This window comes from Saccopteryx leptura, chromosome 6 (assembly GCF_036850995.1).
Source record: "Saccopteryx leptura isolate mSacLep1 chromosome 6, mSacLep1_pri_phased_curated, whole genome shotgun sequence".
Lineage (NCBI taxonomy): Eukaryota > Metazoa > Chordata > Mammalia > Chiroptera > Emballonuridae > Saccopteryx > Saccopteryx leptura.
This window is the reverse complement of record NC_089508.1, coordinates 45,891,620-45,909,799: the sequence shown is the minus strand read 5'-3', so window position 1 is coordinate 45,909,799 and position 18,180 is coordinate 45,891,620.

Here is an 18,180-nt window from a genome sequence, read left to right as displayed (position 1 = left end):
TGACAATCTCCCCTATCAGGGGTTGTGTTTTCTCACCAACCCTCTGTTCATGCCAGATCTCCAGGTGTCAGTTCGTGGATGCAGAGCGGTGCGGGGCACATCCCCACGCGCTCCGCCACCTCCAGAGCGTCTCACCCCAACAGATTGCTGGTTCCCATGTGGCCCCAGAACGCACAGTCCAGGCTTTCTTTGTCTTTATGGAACATCTGCTTAGAAAGGAGAAGGGAGTGTTCCCCCAAACTGATGTTTTCTTTTCCCATTTCTCTTTTGGATCTAAATCTTGCATATTTGCTAACTTAAACTTACTCTGACACGCTTCATGTGAAATTTTGTTCTGAACCAGGCACACCAAATTTAACCTAGTGTTCTTGGGAAAATCATAAAATGACTGCTTTAACTGATTTTTTTTTATTGAATTAGGACATATATTACAACATCTGTTTCATAGTTACTATAATAAATAATGTTTCTCTTCTCAAGACTGAGTTATAAAAATAATTGATTTTGACATTAGACCATCTATTTAATATGGTCTATAAAATGTTCAAAAAATTCCAAATAATACGATGGCCTGACAAAGGAGGCAATCTGCGGGATGGATGAGGTCTTTGGAGTTCTGTCTGGGGAACTCTACAGAGACGCGGTTACAGCGACTGCAGGTATCAGCTGTCTGGTCCCAGCGTTTGTTTATCCAGCCCGCATAGCTTAGGGTAGAAGTCCTGTATTTGTTTCTATGGTTATAAACGGTCCCACCCTCTAGACATTTACATTGAATCAGTCAGCCAGCCAGCCAGTTGTGCATAAAGGGGTCTGGGAGTAATTAAAATGAGGGTTATAATTTTTTTTTTTGACGTACCATTTCTTTGTCAAATTCTAACAAAACCAATACATCTCAGACAAGACCAACATATCTGAAAACGGTGAGACTGTACCAGCAAATATAAGAACATATTAGTAATTAATTCCAGGTATTGAAGGTGTGTGGGTCAGGTGTCCGTTCCTCCCTCCCAACAGCTGTGCTTGCCACAGGAATGCAAACAAGTCCCTGCAGGCCTGGCCCACCATGGGGCAGCCCCTACTGGGCCTGAATTGTACAGGGGAAGCCCTGGAGGCTGCTAGGAAAGGACTCTTTCCCAGGGGAGGAAGACTCAACCATACAAGTGTGCTCTACTCCCAGAGCTTCAGCCGTCTGAGGAGATGGGGGTGACAAGAATAGCAAAGCACTCGTCACTCAGATGTGTCTTTCAAGGTCTGCTTCAAGAACTGCAGTGATGAGGCTGTCAGTAAAGGCAGAAGCAAGCTTCTGTGACATTTTGGGAAGTGGGAGACACTTGCTGGCACAGAGTGGCTCTAAAGCTTTGGTGGCAGTAGCAGCAAGGGACAGATAGCTCTTAGCAGGCACCGCAGTATGGTACCAACCACAGCTGGGGTAGAGGAAATTATTGAACTTCATTCCTGTTCTGTATTGGAAAGGGACAAAGGGGTGGTTGGAGTTCTAAGACTAGAAAGAGCTTGAGCCTCACTCAGTCTACTCGAGAAGGCTGAACCTAGAGCTCAGGGCTCCAAGACGCACCCAAAGCACCAGCAGTGTGTCCTGCTTTACAAACCATAAGGGCTTGGGCGGTGAGCGTGTCTGCAGGCCCTTCCCAAATGTTCGAAACCACATACAATTTCTAAGACATCCCCAAGACCCATAGGACCCTCAACAATGATAAACTGTCTACCCCAGTCTGGCAGGTGGGAGCTATAAATCTATTTAATTTGATCTGGAAACATTTTGTCCAATGTGCCATTTCTCATGTTACAGTTTTGTGGTAGAATCGTATCCATCCATGTCTACTGCACCGGGATGGTGGTGGTGGTGGTGGGGATATATCTCTGAATCTTTGACTGATTGTATTTTTATCTTACTTATATAATTCTCAAAATCACTGTATATATATGGATTGGTACCAGTGCCTATGCTCTATGTGTCAGGTGGTCATGTGGCGTGGACAGAAGATAAAGTGGCAATTCCAAAACACGGAGGGGCTTCTGGCAGAGCTCTTACATGGGAGTTTGCTCATAGTATGTTGAGACTTATTACTGTACCCAGTTATGTGGCTTTATAGATTATATTGTCCAATTCACAAAATAGACAAAAAGATTAAAAGTATTCTTAAAAACCATAAGAGACAGGCAGACCTGACATTTCACTTTCCCCAGTTATGAAATGAAAACAAGAAAAAAAATTATTTAACTATCCAGAGCTCTTTAGAATTATTAAGAACAGTATTTGAAATTACAAATTTATAGTCACTCTTGTTAAAGTTGAACTTCATACTAAGAATATAAATTACTTAAGCTATTAGCTAATAATGTTTAACAACATCACTACCAGCAATAAAGGAACTAGAGTGTTATTAATAACATAAATTTTACTGAAGGAAGATATTTTGTGCTACTAATTTTAGAACTAATGTTAAAATATTGGTTATTTTAGCTTTATCTTACCCTTTTACAATTCCTTTTTGTGTCTATTGTGTAATGTAAATATGCTGTCATGTGCAAAAAAATATTACTAATATGAGTGAATCAATCAAGTTCAAGACCACTGGTGTAGTTACAGATAAGGATATATGCAAAAATATTTCACAGAGGGCCCTGTAGTCTTCTACTGAAACGGTGATTAAATCTTTTTCCAAAATTAGGCCTCAAGCATTTATTTAAGGAAAGGATTTTGAGACTAATAAAATTTTGCAATCCCTGTGCTAGACAGTCTTTTACCTTAATCTATGATGGATAGGAAAAAAATTCTCCTATTTTAGAAATATTTTTTAATCATTGTTCTTTCACTGGAAACACATAAATCCTGTTGTTAAAGCCCTAAATCAGTATCACTGAGAAGATGCAAACAATTCCTCCATGGAAACTCAAGAATGAAAAGTTGAGGGAAATACACAAGGAGCACTATTAGGTTTATTGTCCATAGGTTTCGATAATAATACAATTTCATGTGCTGAGATATAACATACATTTTATTGAACCATTTCGAACCCAACTACTTAAGTTAATTCTCACCAAGACACACTTTGAAAGCCAAAATATAGCTTAGTTGTACCCTTAGTATTTCAGTCTTAATTTTTTTTTTTGTATTTTTCTGAAGCTGGAAACGGGGAGGCAGTCAGACAGACTCCCGCATGTGCCCGACCGGGATCCACCCAGCACGCCCACCAGGGGGCGATGCTCTGCCCATCCTGGGCGTCACTCTGTTGCAACCAGAGCCACTCTAGCGCCTGAGGCAGAGGCCATGGAGCCACCCCCAGCGCCCGGGCCATCTTTGCTCCAATGGAGCCTCGCTGCGGGAGGGGAAGAAAGAGACAAAGGGGGAGGAGAAGGGGAGGGGTGGAGAAGCAGATGGGCGCTTCTCCTGTGTGCCCTGGCCGGGAATCGAACCCGGGACTTCTGTATGCCAGGCCGACGCTCTACCACTGAGCCAACCGGCCAGGGCCTCAGTCTTAATTTTTAAGATGCCGAGATGACAAGTCAATTTAGAAATGAAAAGAAAATATTATTTTAAAATCTGATTTTTCCCCCCACTCTTTTGTAGGCTTGAAAATGTCCATAGCACAATGTTGAAAATTTGGCTCTTTTTCTGGCTTAAATGTGAAAACATAATTTAATGTTTATATACATGAAAATTTAAATCAATGAAGACTATAAATTAGAAATGCAGATGTTGATAATGATCCTTTAAATTTATTTCTTCTATTCATATTATTATCTCCCTGTGTGTTTGAAAAACATACATGAGGTTTAAAAAAGAGAAGCTACATCAAGTATGATGTCCATCTCTATATGTTAATGAAAATAGTCATAGAAATTATGATGGAACAAATTATTAAATTTTAACCAAACCCAGGTAGGAACAGAATTTAAGAAATGAAACTCATTCCACTTCTCATTTTGTAGAAGAGGTTAGCAGAGCCCCAGAAAGACCAAGTGACTCCTAAAGGCTACACAGCCTGTGCACGGAGCCTAAGAATGTTCTGTCCACCACACTGTGCTGCTTGTCAGGAGATAGATGATAGATAGACAGATAGTTAGATAGATAGATAATAGAATTTTAATGGAAGGGGATGGGGAGAAGGGTGTAAAGAAGGACAAATATAAGGTGACAGAAATGGGTATACCATATAATCAACAGTTCAAATGCTATAGAAATGTTTACCTGAAACTTATGTACACTTATGGATCAATGTCACCCTGTTAAATTTAATTTTCTAAATTAATTTTTTTTAAGTAAAATTAAATCAAATAGTATAATTTTCATAGACATGCTCCTTCTTCTTTTTATCTTTCTTGTTAATAAAGAATGGTGACTATTGGGAATAATAAACCAAAGTGGGATTTTTCTTTTATGAGATGGCAATATTTTGTGAAGACTGACACCTTGCTTGCTTGAAGCCCAGATCCTCTCATCCGAGGTGCGTATTGATTGGCTATACTTTCTCCTCTATTTCCCCTGGTTTTATGCTTTCCCTCTGAGTCAAGTTTTACTCCCTAGATTCTCGTTTATTTAGAACCTAAATGGTGCCAGAGAATGGTCGTTTACGGAGAAATGAACCCCCTCTCCACCCTCATGTGTCTCCAGCAGGTGCACAAAGAGGTGAAGAACTCACCTCCTCTTTCACATTCTAGTTCCCATGGTGCTGAGGGTCTTAAACTGCAAAACAATGAATTCTCCCACATTGTGCCCGAGACACGAGGGTGCTCAGGTTAGGCTAATAGTGTGGCATCCTTCCAAGTGATGTTCTTTAGATAGTTTTTTAACATTACCCAGAAGAGCAACTAGTACAAGAGAAAGGAAGAAAAGGGTGACTGGTGTCCTGTTCTGAGGTCCCAAGAACATTGGGCAAAGTTTCTGCATTGAGATGGCCTGAGTCTGGCTGGGTGCTGGTGGGGCCACAGCTAACATCTATATCTTATTAGAGCTGTACTTTGATGAGCATTTTCTCTCTAAGGGTATGCCATAAACTTGGAGTGAGCTCGTTACTGTGATGGACAATGCTGTAACAGGGTTCTATTCTGTATTCTCTTCCTCTCCCTCTTTTCAGTTCTTTCCATATATATAATTCTTCTATGTCTCTAGAAGTTAAATATTGTGTGAACTTGAGATTTTGGCTTCCTTGGCATGAAGCCACCCCAAAATGAGCTAGGTCTTTCATTCTCATAGAAATCTGGTATACAGATATGACGAGCTATTTGGCTCCAAATAGGTCAAAATGAAAACACTTCTATAGGCTTTTTATGGACATTCAGATGTTTGGTCTGACTTGTATGCCTACATTATTTTGGTCCCATGGGATGATGGGTCATGTTTTCTCTTTACCATAGTAGATATATGGTAACTTCAGAGGGCTCATGATTTCCTTAGCCCTCCCCTCCCTTCCCACAATGCCCTCCTGCTTCCCAGAGGTGTCATTGTTCTTTTGGCTGCACCCAATCCTTTCAATAATGCAAGGCAGAAGATGTCTCACAATGATCAAACTAATAAAATACAAAATGTTATTATGAGAAGAAAATTTTATAAATATCTATAGGACATAGGATAATGAGCAACAGGCTTCATAAACATAATAATATGACTTTGTATCTTTCATGAGGCTCTAGTGCTTTATGGATTAGTCAGTGTTATTAGCCTACTTCACAAATGGAGACATTGACTTAGAGAGACGTACATTCCCAAAGTCACACCTGTGGGAGATCATACGCAGAGCAGCAAGCAGAGGAGTGAGCAGGCATCTGTAAAGCTATTTTTAAACCAAGTATGTTTTGAGAAGAGAATAACAAAGCTTGCAAGTGAAAACAAAGCTATTATAATTAACAGCACCACATCCTTCTCCCATTCCAGACAAAGGTCTGAGAAAGGAGCAAGAAATAAGAAACACTAAAAGAAAGCAATGTTAGGAATTTACAATATATGATGAAGAAAAAGATATGTGTCTGACTTTGGTCTTAAAAATTTTTTAGGCTATAACAATGCAAATAATTCCATCAACCAAAGGAAAAAGTATGTGGTTGAACAGCAACTCACCTTCCTCCTGCCATTCATATCTCACACCACCCCACTGCCTCCACCAAATGCACCATGTGACAAGCACAGCACCATGCTTTGTATATATTGATATTCCGCTTGTCCTCATAGTGCCTGGCTATTGAGTGAACGAATGATAAATATTAATACCTAATATTAATGGTAACATCAATATTAACACCATCTTGGCCATGAGTAATGTCAGCAGAACAATTAGTTTGGACAGAGTGACAAAATTAGTTAATGGCAGAGCTGGAACTTTTAAGATTTTTCCTTTATTTTATCAAGCTAAAGGGTTTATTAAAGTATTTCAATCACATACAATATACTTCTTAGAACAAATGCAGCAAATATAATTTTCTTTATTTTGTTACATTTCCAGAAATTTTCGAGTATCTCATGTTCTTTCTACTATTCCACACTGTCTGGGTCCACCTTAAATCCCTCAACTCATGAAGCAATGGTTTATGTCACTAGTTTAGTGATGAAATATCATTTTAGTGTGCCACCTCTAGTGCAATTATTTTATTTAACATGCTCTGTAACTTCAAGTTTAGGTTCTTTGAAGGCAGAGGTTTTGTGCTATTTAGGTTTTGTGCTCAGCATCTTGTGTTACCTTGTTCACTAGTAGTAGTTACTTAGCGTTTTTAGCAACCGAAAATGAAAGGATATTGTTGGACATCAAGAGACATGGAAGAGGTTTCTCTAACTCACAGCCAGCATCTTACTGCTATAAAGACCACTAAAACAATTATCAATGATCTAGACCTGGCGCATTAAGATGCATCCAAAATCATAAAGAAATCTGATGCACCAAGATACAGTAGCCTCTACCACTTGTTCCTTCTCCTTCCTCAGTAAACAATGACACACATTTGGATAAAAATGAGGTAATTCAAAAATTCAATACATTTTTGGTCTTGCTAAAAATGAGAAATGTTGAGGCCTTGATGACCACATTATATCCAAATGGGGCTTTTTAAGTAGTTTATGTGTTATTTTAGTATAACCAGAAACCATATATGTGACCGTTTCTCACATCTATAACATTATTAGCTGTTTCCACCATCCTTGGAGTGAAAGGAAAGCACTGGTTGTACCAAAATGGTGCCACACAGCCTACGGGCTCCAATGCCCTAACCTCAAAGGGCAATTTACAAATGTGTCCAAGGACAGATGAGTCCAAGGAAATTGGTGGGCCATGTTAAGTGTGGGACTTTCTTGCACAGGTACTGACAGCTGGTAATGAGATACAGAAGCTTTTACCACATCAGTAGCCCCAATGCTTCCTGGTCTGGAGTTGTCCCAAGATCTGTGCCCTCGGCTACTGTGTTTACGATACACAACATAGCACGGACAGCTGAACGTGCCCATTTTTCAGTTCAAGGGGTGCTCAACCATTTCTTCCACATCTTTACTCATGAGAAGTGATTTTCTAAATTCTTGGATGCTGGAATTGACCCAAACATAGCGCACTAAACTAATTTATCTCAGAATTTTTAAATGCATGTGCATTTGAGCATAAACACTATCCATATGTTTCTGATTCATTTACACTGAACTCATCAAAGGGCTGTGTTGTAAGAGTTGTTTGATGTCCAAAAATACTTGAGGGTTTTTTTTTTAATGGAACTTTATAACTTTCTTTCACCATTTTCCTTAGGAAGTCAAACGTTGTTGAGAGTAAACAAACGTGGACCCCCAAGGATCTGGGGTTTACCCTGTACTCAGAACTCAGGAGAATGTAGCTTGGCAGTTTGTCGGGAAAGGCACTATTGCCTTGGGTGTATCTTGGCACTATGCCGAAAGGATAGGTGGGCCTAGGGGTAAGCAGGGAAACCCTTTCAGGAGATCTTTTTTCACTTGGTGGTTTATTCAATTCCAAAGAGGCCATTCCAAACACAACTCTTGGAAACTACTTGGGGTCTCTCCCTTGAATTTGAGGAGAAGGCTTTACAATGCTGCTGCTGCAATTGCCTTGCATTTTTTGGAAGGGAACCAGAAGAGGTTTTTCAGGAAATAAGTATTTGTTCACCTGAACGCATCATGTCCTACATTTATATGCTAAAGAGACAAGACAAGCATTTCTGGCGACAGCTGAGAACTAATTAAAGTTGCTCTTTTACAAGCATTACGTGGTTCATTCCATTCTTCCTTGATTAAGAACAAAAGAGAAGGAGAGTCATTTATTGCCATGAGTCACTTGAGGTACAATAGAAAGAATTCCAAGACGCTGCTGAGATAAAACAAAACTGACATTATGAAAGCCATGTCTAAACACTAATTTAAACTGTCAACTTACTACCAAGGAAGACTTCTGACAGACAGAGAATTAAAGCTTTAAAGACCTCATAAATCACTGAGGAGATTAGCAGCAGTGTGAATGAGTTGAAATACATTTCTGCCCTCGGAGTGTTGTAGTGGTTCAAAGCAGTCCTCCAGGATTTGACGGGAAAATTAGTTGTAATAACTAGGAAGGGAAAAATTCTCAAATATAGCCTCTTTGGGATTTCAGAGTGCAAGCTTCACCCACTACAGTTATTTCAGGTACTGGAGTTAGTGAAATACAATCTAGATGCTTTCAGGATCCAGCATACAGTACAATAAAAATGACTTGGAAAATGTTAGAATTCAGAAGTATTATTTACACATGTCAAACCTTTTTCCAACCCCTACCCCCAATACTAAAAATAGCTAAAATATCAACTTAAATGTATGAGTCAGCAGCAGATTGAACACCACTTGGTCCATCTCCTATTTCCCACCTGTGCTTCTCTCTAAGAAACCTGCAGCACTCATATTTTCCTCCAGTGAGACCCATCACCACGTTCCCCGTTAGCTGGAGTTTCCAAGCTCTGTCACCAAAACCAAGAATTTTTCAGAGAAAACTTTGATTTTCATCAATTTTTATATTTAAGTATTTCCTCTTCAGGGCTTAGAGTTAAGAATAAAAACCCCTTCCTTAAAGCATTCTCAACCCCACCTACTGCGAGAGCTCTCATCCCCCAGTGGTCTGTACCCACAGTCTGAGACACTTCTCTGAGAGGGAAGCTACTGGGAGTTACGCAACTTTGCAAAAAAGAACAGGCAGAGAAACCGAAGCCTTGAGTTAAATCCCGCGGCACTCGCTCCGCCTCCATGCCTGAGGTCTCACTAATCATTTCTCTATGGGTTCTTTCCCAAAGACCCTATAAAATCCAACTGTGTTTCCCGGGTCACCGGTGCATTCGAGAGGATCTCTTTGACTTGGATCTTATCACATCTCTGCCTGTCTAGGAATGACTTTCTGAAGCACGTGTTGATCTGGTCTCTTCCTTCCCTAAATCAGAAACTTTTGCGTGCCGTAATTTTATCCCATTCTTTGATTTTTTTTCCCCCTCTTGGCTTAAATCAAAGCAATACAGAAATCCACATGGAGAAGAGTGGAATATAATTGCTGTGATCTCAGATGGAACCCACCCCTCTTCAGCATATAGCTGCTACGTTCTCCTTTTCCCAGGGCACTCCTCTTCTCTACCTCTGCTCCTCCCCACCCCCCCCCCCCCATTGATGGCAGTTGTCAGAAGCGGTCACAAAAGAGTTTAATATATAGAACACAGACAGAACATTTAAGAAAGCATCTTGAGGTGGAACCAGTTGACTCAACCACATACAACCAGCTGTGGGAAACTCACTCCAACTTCTAAGACATAAAACTTAGACCCTATCTTGGACACAAGTCTGAGGACATCCTTAGAAATGAAAATTTCTCTGGAAACTTTTCATCCAGGATCATATCTGTGTCAGTCCTCTGCCCAATGGGCTTCTTAGTTTAACATTTTTATGGTGCTATAGAGGTTGAATTACAGTCATGTTACTCTAAATTCAGTTCTTTAATGCCTAAACTGTTGCACTTTATTCCTTTTTGGAAAAGAGGCAGGAAGCAAGCAATGTAATCAAGATCCCTCCTTGGGCTCGGCTCGCCTTCCAGATTCCAAAATAGAACTTCAGACCAGAAACTGAAGAAGCAGTCTCAGTAAACTGTTATGAAGGGCTTCATGCTTCTTTGAGGGTAGAATGATTGCATGCCTGTCAATCCCCACTGAGCCATGGACTCACCCCCAACCTGCTTTTCATAAGATAAAAGACACGCAACTCTATCCCTCACTCATAGCAAGAAGACCATCAATGTCTCATGCCTCCTGAACCTGCTCCAACTGGCAAGTGGCAATTATTTCCCCCACGTGTGAACAGATGAGATGCCTTAGCTAAAGACAGGCAGGGGAACTCAACAGTAAAATCTACCTGGATGATACTTCCGAAAGGCACTGAATTATCAAGATCTGCTATCTGCGTCTGAGTATCGTTGCTTGTTTTTTACTGATCACTAGCTCTCAAGGCCAAAGCTGTGGGAAAACCCCACTAGCCTAGTTCAAACAGCTTGCTGTTATTTCTAGCCTCTTAATTCATCATGAACTCATATATGTTTCTAAGCTCTTGTGGTTCTTTTTAAGCTTTAGTCCATAAAAAAGTATACCAGGTATTAGGCAGAAACCCTGGCATCAGGAAGGGGCCAGCTTGCCAGCACTTGAAGTACAGATGAATGATTTTATTTGGTTACACTATTTAAAGCTCTGAGTGCAGGGAACACCTTGTGTAGCCAGAAACCATGCTTTCTGTTTATAGGTCAAATGACTAGCCACTTAGAGAATCATAAAGATCATATTTGGATTTGGCCATCTCTTGCTGACTTTTCTCCTATGTTTGTAAACATTGCTGACTCTGACCCCAATCTCTCACAAATCCATGACCAACACCAAACAGCCACAGAGGAGCTGCAGAGCATAATGTGATTCTGTAATGCAAACCAGGATGGCTTGCTAAGTGGGCAGATCTGGAGAGAATTCCTGACATAATCCTCCTTACGTCTTTTATGATAATCATTTCCATCTTTGGAACACACGCACACAGTCCTCCCTTGGACGTTGCTTCTGGAGGCTGGGCTGCAATGCCTTCTCGGTGAACTGCATGTGACAAGGCACTGGGGCAACGTGTATGTGAGTAGGACACAGTATTTCCTGCTAAAATAGAAACAAGCAAGGCAAACCCAGAGAGGGATCAGCTGGGGACATGTTTCTGCAGAAGGAAAATGTATAAAACAGCAACGATTCTCTCTACAACTTGGAAATCAGCTCCAGTCATGACTTACTCATCTGTGTATACATTTGACGATCACTAATTAAAGGCCTGCCATATGCCATAACTACACAGTGTGGAAAAGGACCATTTATGAATAAGGTCCTATGAATGGAAATTTATTTATAATCTAACATTTCTAATACTCATGCCAACCAAAGTCTCACTTCACAGAACATAGCAATAGTCTTTATAGTAGACTGAGAGTATTGTTTAAAATACTGTTAGCATTTCTTTTCTTTTCAAAGTGAGAAGAGGGGAGATAGAGAGACAGACTCCCTCATGTGCCCTGACTGGAATCCGCCTGGCAACCCCCATCTGGGGCACTGCTCTGCCCACCAGGGCCCTGCTTGCAAAACAGAGCTATTTTTAGCGCCTGAGGTGGGGACTCCACCGAGCTATCCTCAGCACCCTGGGCCGATGCACTCAAACCAAGTGAGCCATGGATGCAGGAGTGAAAGAGAGAGAGAGAGAGAGAGTTAAAGAGAGAGAGAAGGATAAGGGGGAGAGGTGGAGAAGCAGATGGTCGCTTCTCCTGTGTGCCCTGACCAGGAATTGAACCTGGGATGTACACACTCTGGGCCGAGATTCTATCCACTGGAGCCAACTAACCAGGGTGAGGACAATAGTTTTTAGGTGAGAACTTTGTGACAAAAGTGCTGGCTGAACTAAACCCTGCAGATAATATTTCATTCTCAACATACCTTTTCAGAAAACTAGATTCAGAAACTTATATAGATAAAAAGAAAGATATGCACTTGAGAGTAACCAGATAATGTGAGTTTTTTATTTTCATCATAGGAAATATTAATAATATTAATATTAAATGTGATGACTTTGTGAAAAGAACAAGCTAAGCATGAGCTGAACCTAAAATAAGAAAGCTCTTGGGGCGAGAAGCCTTTTTACTGTTCTTACAAACAGCATGTCCCAAGTCTGTTAAAATGAATAATTAAAATTCAGTTAGCTTAGTCATTTAAGAGTGTCTTTCTGAAACAAGGTTGTGGGTTCAATCCCCAGTCAAGGAACACATGGGAAGCAACCAAAAAATGCATGAGTGAGTGGAACAACAAATGTTTCCCTTCACCCTCCTTTCTCTCTTCCTTGCTCTCTCTGTCTTTCTAAAACTCAATAAAGAATTAAGCCCTAGTCAGATAGCTTTGTTGGTTGGAGTATTGTCCCAGAGTGTGAAGGTTGCCAATTTGATTCCTTGTTCAGGGCACATACAGGAGCAGCTTGATGTTCCTGTCTCTCTCTCTCTCTTTCTCTTCCTGCCTCTCTCAAAAAAATAATATAAATAAGTAAAAAGGAAAAAAAATCAATTCAGGTTAACAAATTCATAGTAAGTATACCCAAAAAATGTGCTAGATGGTAAATCAAAGAAAGCTTGCAAAGAAGTTTAAGATCTTAATAGTGCTCTCAGGGAACTTCGGATATATAAGAAAAGTGACTGGCTTCTTTTTGTATTTTCTCTTCTAGTAAAGAGATGTAATAACACATAATCAGACCAATTTTGATCAGTTCATTTAGCACAAAATAGAGGTGAAACTTAATGGGTAAAGTCTAAATAAATAACATGCTGGATTGGGAGTACTGGATTTTTCTCTATTTTCCAGGAAAAATCAATTACAAAGATCAAGGCTTGTTTAAATTTTTAAAATTTTGCTTCCCACTTTTCATCTTTAGGGTGATTCAAATAAGTTATGGCATATCTTTTTCTCACATAAAGAAACAGCTAAAAGCTTTAAATTTCCCTTTCAAGTAGAAACTTTAATCAATTGAATGTAATTTAATCATCAATCAAATAATAATTGCACAATTAAAAAAAACAGAAGGCAGGGAAAAGAGATCTAGGAATTCATCAAGTTAATGTCTTGCTAAGTATGTGTGGATGACCTAATAATGACTGAATGGCTCTTCTCAGCTTGTAATTCACCTATTCAAGATTGATTTCTATTATATAAAATTATGTTATCACAAATACTCTGTTCACTTTAGAGTTTGTCTTAAAATACTTAGAATTTTACTCCATTACAGAAAGGAAAATGCATATAACCAAAGCTAATTGTTTAATTTACTTCTTGAGACAAAACATGGAATTGAAATTTGAATAAAATCCAACTATAACAGCAATATTGAATCAGATGTTAAGTTGTAATGACAACCAAGACAAGGAAGGTTGAAAATGGCCTGAGAAAACCTATATTCATGCCCAGAACTACAGACACCATTAGGAAGGACGTAGCATGGGGCAGAGGGTAAGGGCAGGTCACCAAATTGGAAGCTATGGGGAATGCCAAAGACTAAAGAGACTAGGTTCTTCCTCTAAAAGAGTTTACCACCTATCTGAGAACAAAAGATATATATGTAAAATGACCAAAGGACATCTGTGTAGAATGCAGGTGAGGTGGAGAGGGGGAAAGAGACAAGGAAGAGACAATCAGTGGCTTCTGTCTTCTACTTTCCAAAAATGTCATGAATTTCAAACATTGTAGACCAGTACTTAGGCATAACATAAAAGAACAAAATCTTCCCATCTGAGATCACAAGAATGGACCTAAAGAGTATTATGTTAAGTAAAATAAGCCAGATAGAAAAAGATAAATCCTCTTAATTTCATTTATATGTAGAATCTAAAAAACCAAAACAATACAATCAAAACAAAACAGAAAAATACAGATACAGAGAACAAACACATGATTGTCAGAGGGATGGAGGGTGAGGGGAAGGAGAGGAATGGGGGAGGGGATTAAGAAATATAAGCTTCCAATTATAAAATAAGTCACAAGGATATAATATACAGCATAAGGATTGCAGTCAATAACATCATAAAAACTATGTATGGTGACAGATGGCTACTACACCTACTATGGTGAGCACTTTGTAAAGTGCACAAATGTTGAATCACTATGTTGTACACCGGAAACTAATATAATATTGTATGTCAACTATAATTTAAAATGAATTTTTAAAAATTAGGGCTAGTGGTGGAAGTTTCCTGGGAATTTAAGAAAGAAAATGTTCAATACACGTATGTAGAGATGAACTTTCTTTGTGGAACCCTGGATCAGGTATAAAAATAGTAAGCACCCAGTAAATGGATATTTATGACTACCACTATCGTTACTGTTATTAGGAATTATTAGGTTAATACAGGGGTTGGGAACCTATGGCTCGCGAGCCAGATGTGGATCTTTTGATGGCTGCATCTGGCTCATAGACAAATCTTTAATAAAAAAAATAATAACGTTAAAAATATAAAATATTCTCATGTGTTATAATCCGTTCATTTCCTACTGCTCATGTTCATGGTTGCAGGTGGCTGGGCCAATCACAGCTGTCCTCCGGGACAACACCAAATTTTTATTGGATAATGCATAACCTACACAGGTTGTTGTATGGCTCTCATGAAATTACATTTTAAAATATGTGGCGTTCATGGCTCTCTCAGCCAAAAAGTTTCCCGACCCCTGGGTTAATATAAATATATATCAGTTATAGAGAATAACTTTATAAAACCCCAATAATACTAATTTAAATGGGTAGTTGCTAAAGATAGTGGTAGATAGTGGTGACCACATGTCCAAGTTGACTGAGACAGTCTGGGTTGGCACTTGTTACTCAGATAAATTGTAATTGAAGTTTCTCTAATTCTCATGTGTCTTGATTTACATTATGGTGAATAATGTGATAACTTAGTTATAGGACAGGTTAAGAAATCTCCCATTGCACCCTCCTTTATTTTTACCAATTGATAACTTTTCCAAAGCAGTGCTATGAGGAGAGGTCCAAGGGCAAGAGCAGATTTTCCAGAACACAAACTTTGAGGCAGAGGTTTCCTCCCAGGCTCAACTTCTCCCTGATACGAGAAGAACGAGTATCCAGAAGGCAAACACAACTTTACCTATAACTGAGACAGAGGACAGGCAAATTTACCAAGAGTTAGTCCCTGGCATAGCAGGTTCACCAAGTACAGGGAAGAAAACCACACATCCTGGATCAATCCATGATTCTGAATCTCTTCTCACTTCCTTAAGTGTACTGAATCAGGGAACTGGTGATATAAACTTATATCAACCAGAATTCTAGTATAAGATATGAGAGAAGAATCTAAACACATCCCAGTAATAACAAGGAAACCCAAGAAGACCTCACCAAAACTCTATTGGGGCAAATTCCAACTTTGAATAGCATCTTGTTCTAGAATTATTAACCTCATAACAATAACAATAATAATAAAATAAGATGTGAAGGACTAAAATTTGAAAATAATTAACTACATATAACTCACCAACTTTTCTTTTAGATCTTTCCATTTATTTGAGAGAGGAGAGGTAGGAGAGAAAGAAGCATCAACTCCTTGTTCCACTTAGTTGTGTACTCACTGATTGCTTCTCGTACATGCCCTGACAGGGGATAGAACTTGTGACCTCCATGTACTGGGACAATGCTTTACCTACTGAGCCACCCAATCAGGTCTATAACTCTTCACTTTAAATAGTTTTACATTCTCAAGGAAATTCAAGAATACATGAAATCTGTGAAGCAAGAGATAAGATGAGAAGACAACCAAGTGAAATGAAAAAGTAAGGGGTTAGGAGGCATGAAAAAAAAAACTTAAAGCTATGTGAAAAATAGAAAACTAAATAAACAGAAATAAATTTAACATGTGCTTTAAAATGAACATAGAAGCAGTAAAAAATAGAATTAACCCTGTAGAAGTAAAAGCTGTTAAATTAAAAGGAGGACTAAGAAGATGTCTATAAATGGAAAGAAAAGGATGAGAAGATTAAATCAAGAGTGAGGATGATAGGAAGAAAATTAACAAAGGCTATCTAATCAAGGTATAACCAAGACAAATGTAATAGATTGAATAATAAAAAATATAAAAGGAAAAAGTTTTACTGAAATGAGAACATTATAATTACACAAATTAAAATACCTCACCATGAGTCAGACAAATTTAATAAAAAGAATATAAACCTAGCTTTGGTGAAGATGATATATTTTAAGAAAAAATAAATAATTGTAACATCATTAATACAGAAAAAAGTTATCTAAAAATTAGACTTTTTCCTTGACATTAAATGCTAGAAGACCATGGAGTGACAATATTGGAAAAAGGGTTCTGATGCAAGAGTTTACATTTAGCAACTAAAGAAATTCTCAGACATATACAAACCTATAATTATGCTATTTACACAGCTTATTTTTTCTTTAGGTTTACACCAAAACTGAATCAAAATAATGAGAAAATATAAAAATATATATTAAATGACTTCTAGTGACATAGAAAGCATTTATGCATAAAAGTAATTTAAATGATATGTCTTACTAAAAGTAGTATTTTACCAATACTTAACCTAATAAAATGGTTCCATCATAAATTCAATAAAACTGACAAATGGAATATTGAAGTTTTAAAGCAAATAAAAGTAGATTTTTTTCTCATTGTGTATATAATATATATATATATATTCATGTTTATTGTTTGCTCTTGGTTGTTAAAGTTAAATTCTAGATAAATTAAAATAACAAAACTTTAAATTATTAAAAATAAATGAAGTCAACATGGCAAAATACTGATAAAAAATGAAAAATCAAAGGGATAGCCAAAGAAGTATAAAACAGGGTAACAGAATTAAAAGCAAATATAGTTATGACAATAATGATTAAACTATCATTTAAAAATATAACACCCCAAATGGGACAAAATTCTAACATTAGAGTTCATAAAATCTGAAGTGAAATAAACATAACAGTTTGAGAAATGTTAACATAATCAGATGAATAAAGATATATACAGCTACTGCAAACTGAAATATGACAGATAATATTTATATCAGATGACATAAAATTTTATTCAAAACACTTTTAAGGGACAAATTGGATTATTTTGTATTAATAAAGAGTACATTACTCAATAAGAATATTTTGTTAGTATTAATATGCTAAGTAATATATAAGAAGAATTCTTGATGGGAGCAAATAGACAAAAATAAATAAGAATGTAAGCAATTCAGATTATATAATCTTAAATATTTCTATAATCAATAATCTATTAACAGAAAATACACTACTTTTTCAAGTGCCAGATAAAAAACTGACTTTATAGCACGTGACAAAGAAAACCTTAATTTCTTTTATTATTATTATTTATTTATTTTAGAGAGGAGAGAGAGAAAGAGAGAGAAGGGGGAGAGGAGCAGGAAACATCATTTTCTATATGTACCTTGATCAGGCAAGCCAGGGGTTTCAAACCAGCGACCTCAGCATGCCAGGTCAACACTTTATCCACTGCACCATCACAGGTCAGGCAAAAACTTTAATTTCTAACAGAAGAAATGATATCTGGCATTCCTTAACTACAGCAAAATGAAACCTAAATTAATAACAATGCAAAAACAAGTCAAAATGCACAAACTGTTCTTTTTAACCTAAAATTCCATACAAGTCAAACTATAAACCACAATGAGAAAGGCAAAATGAAGATATTTTCAAACACATGAGAACAAAAGGAGCACCCAAAGGAGTCACATGAGGACCTTGTCCAGTAAACTGAGAGTTAACAATGCGAAAGAAGACAGCTTGAAATCCAAGGAGACCAATAAAGGGAAATCCAGAATGACTGTTGGACAACAGGCCTTGAAAGCAATTATTCTAAATTAGAACAGTTGGCTCCAAATAAACAGGAAATTATAAACCCCAAATATTTTGATTTAGCCTTGTTTAAAATTACTGGTGAAATCGTATGTCATGAGGCAAAATGGTATTTAAGCTAGAACCATGAAAGCCAAAAAGATTGTTGACACAACCCTTTGTTTTAAAGATGACGGAGAAGGTTGAAAAATGTACATAAAGGAACAAAGAGCCGTAGCCAAGCGGGTGAAGTTTCTATATAATTGAATTTATACTTATTTGTATCTTAT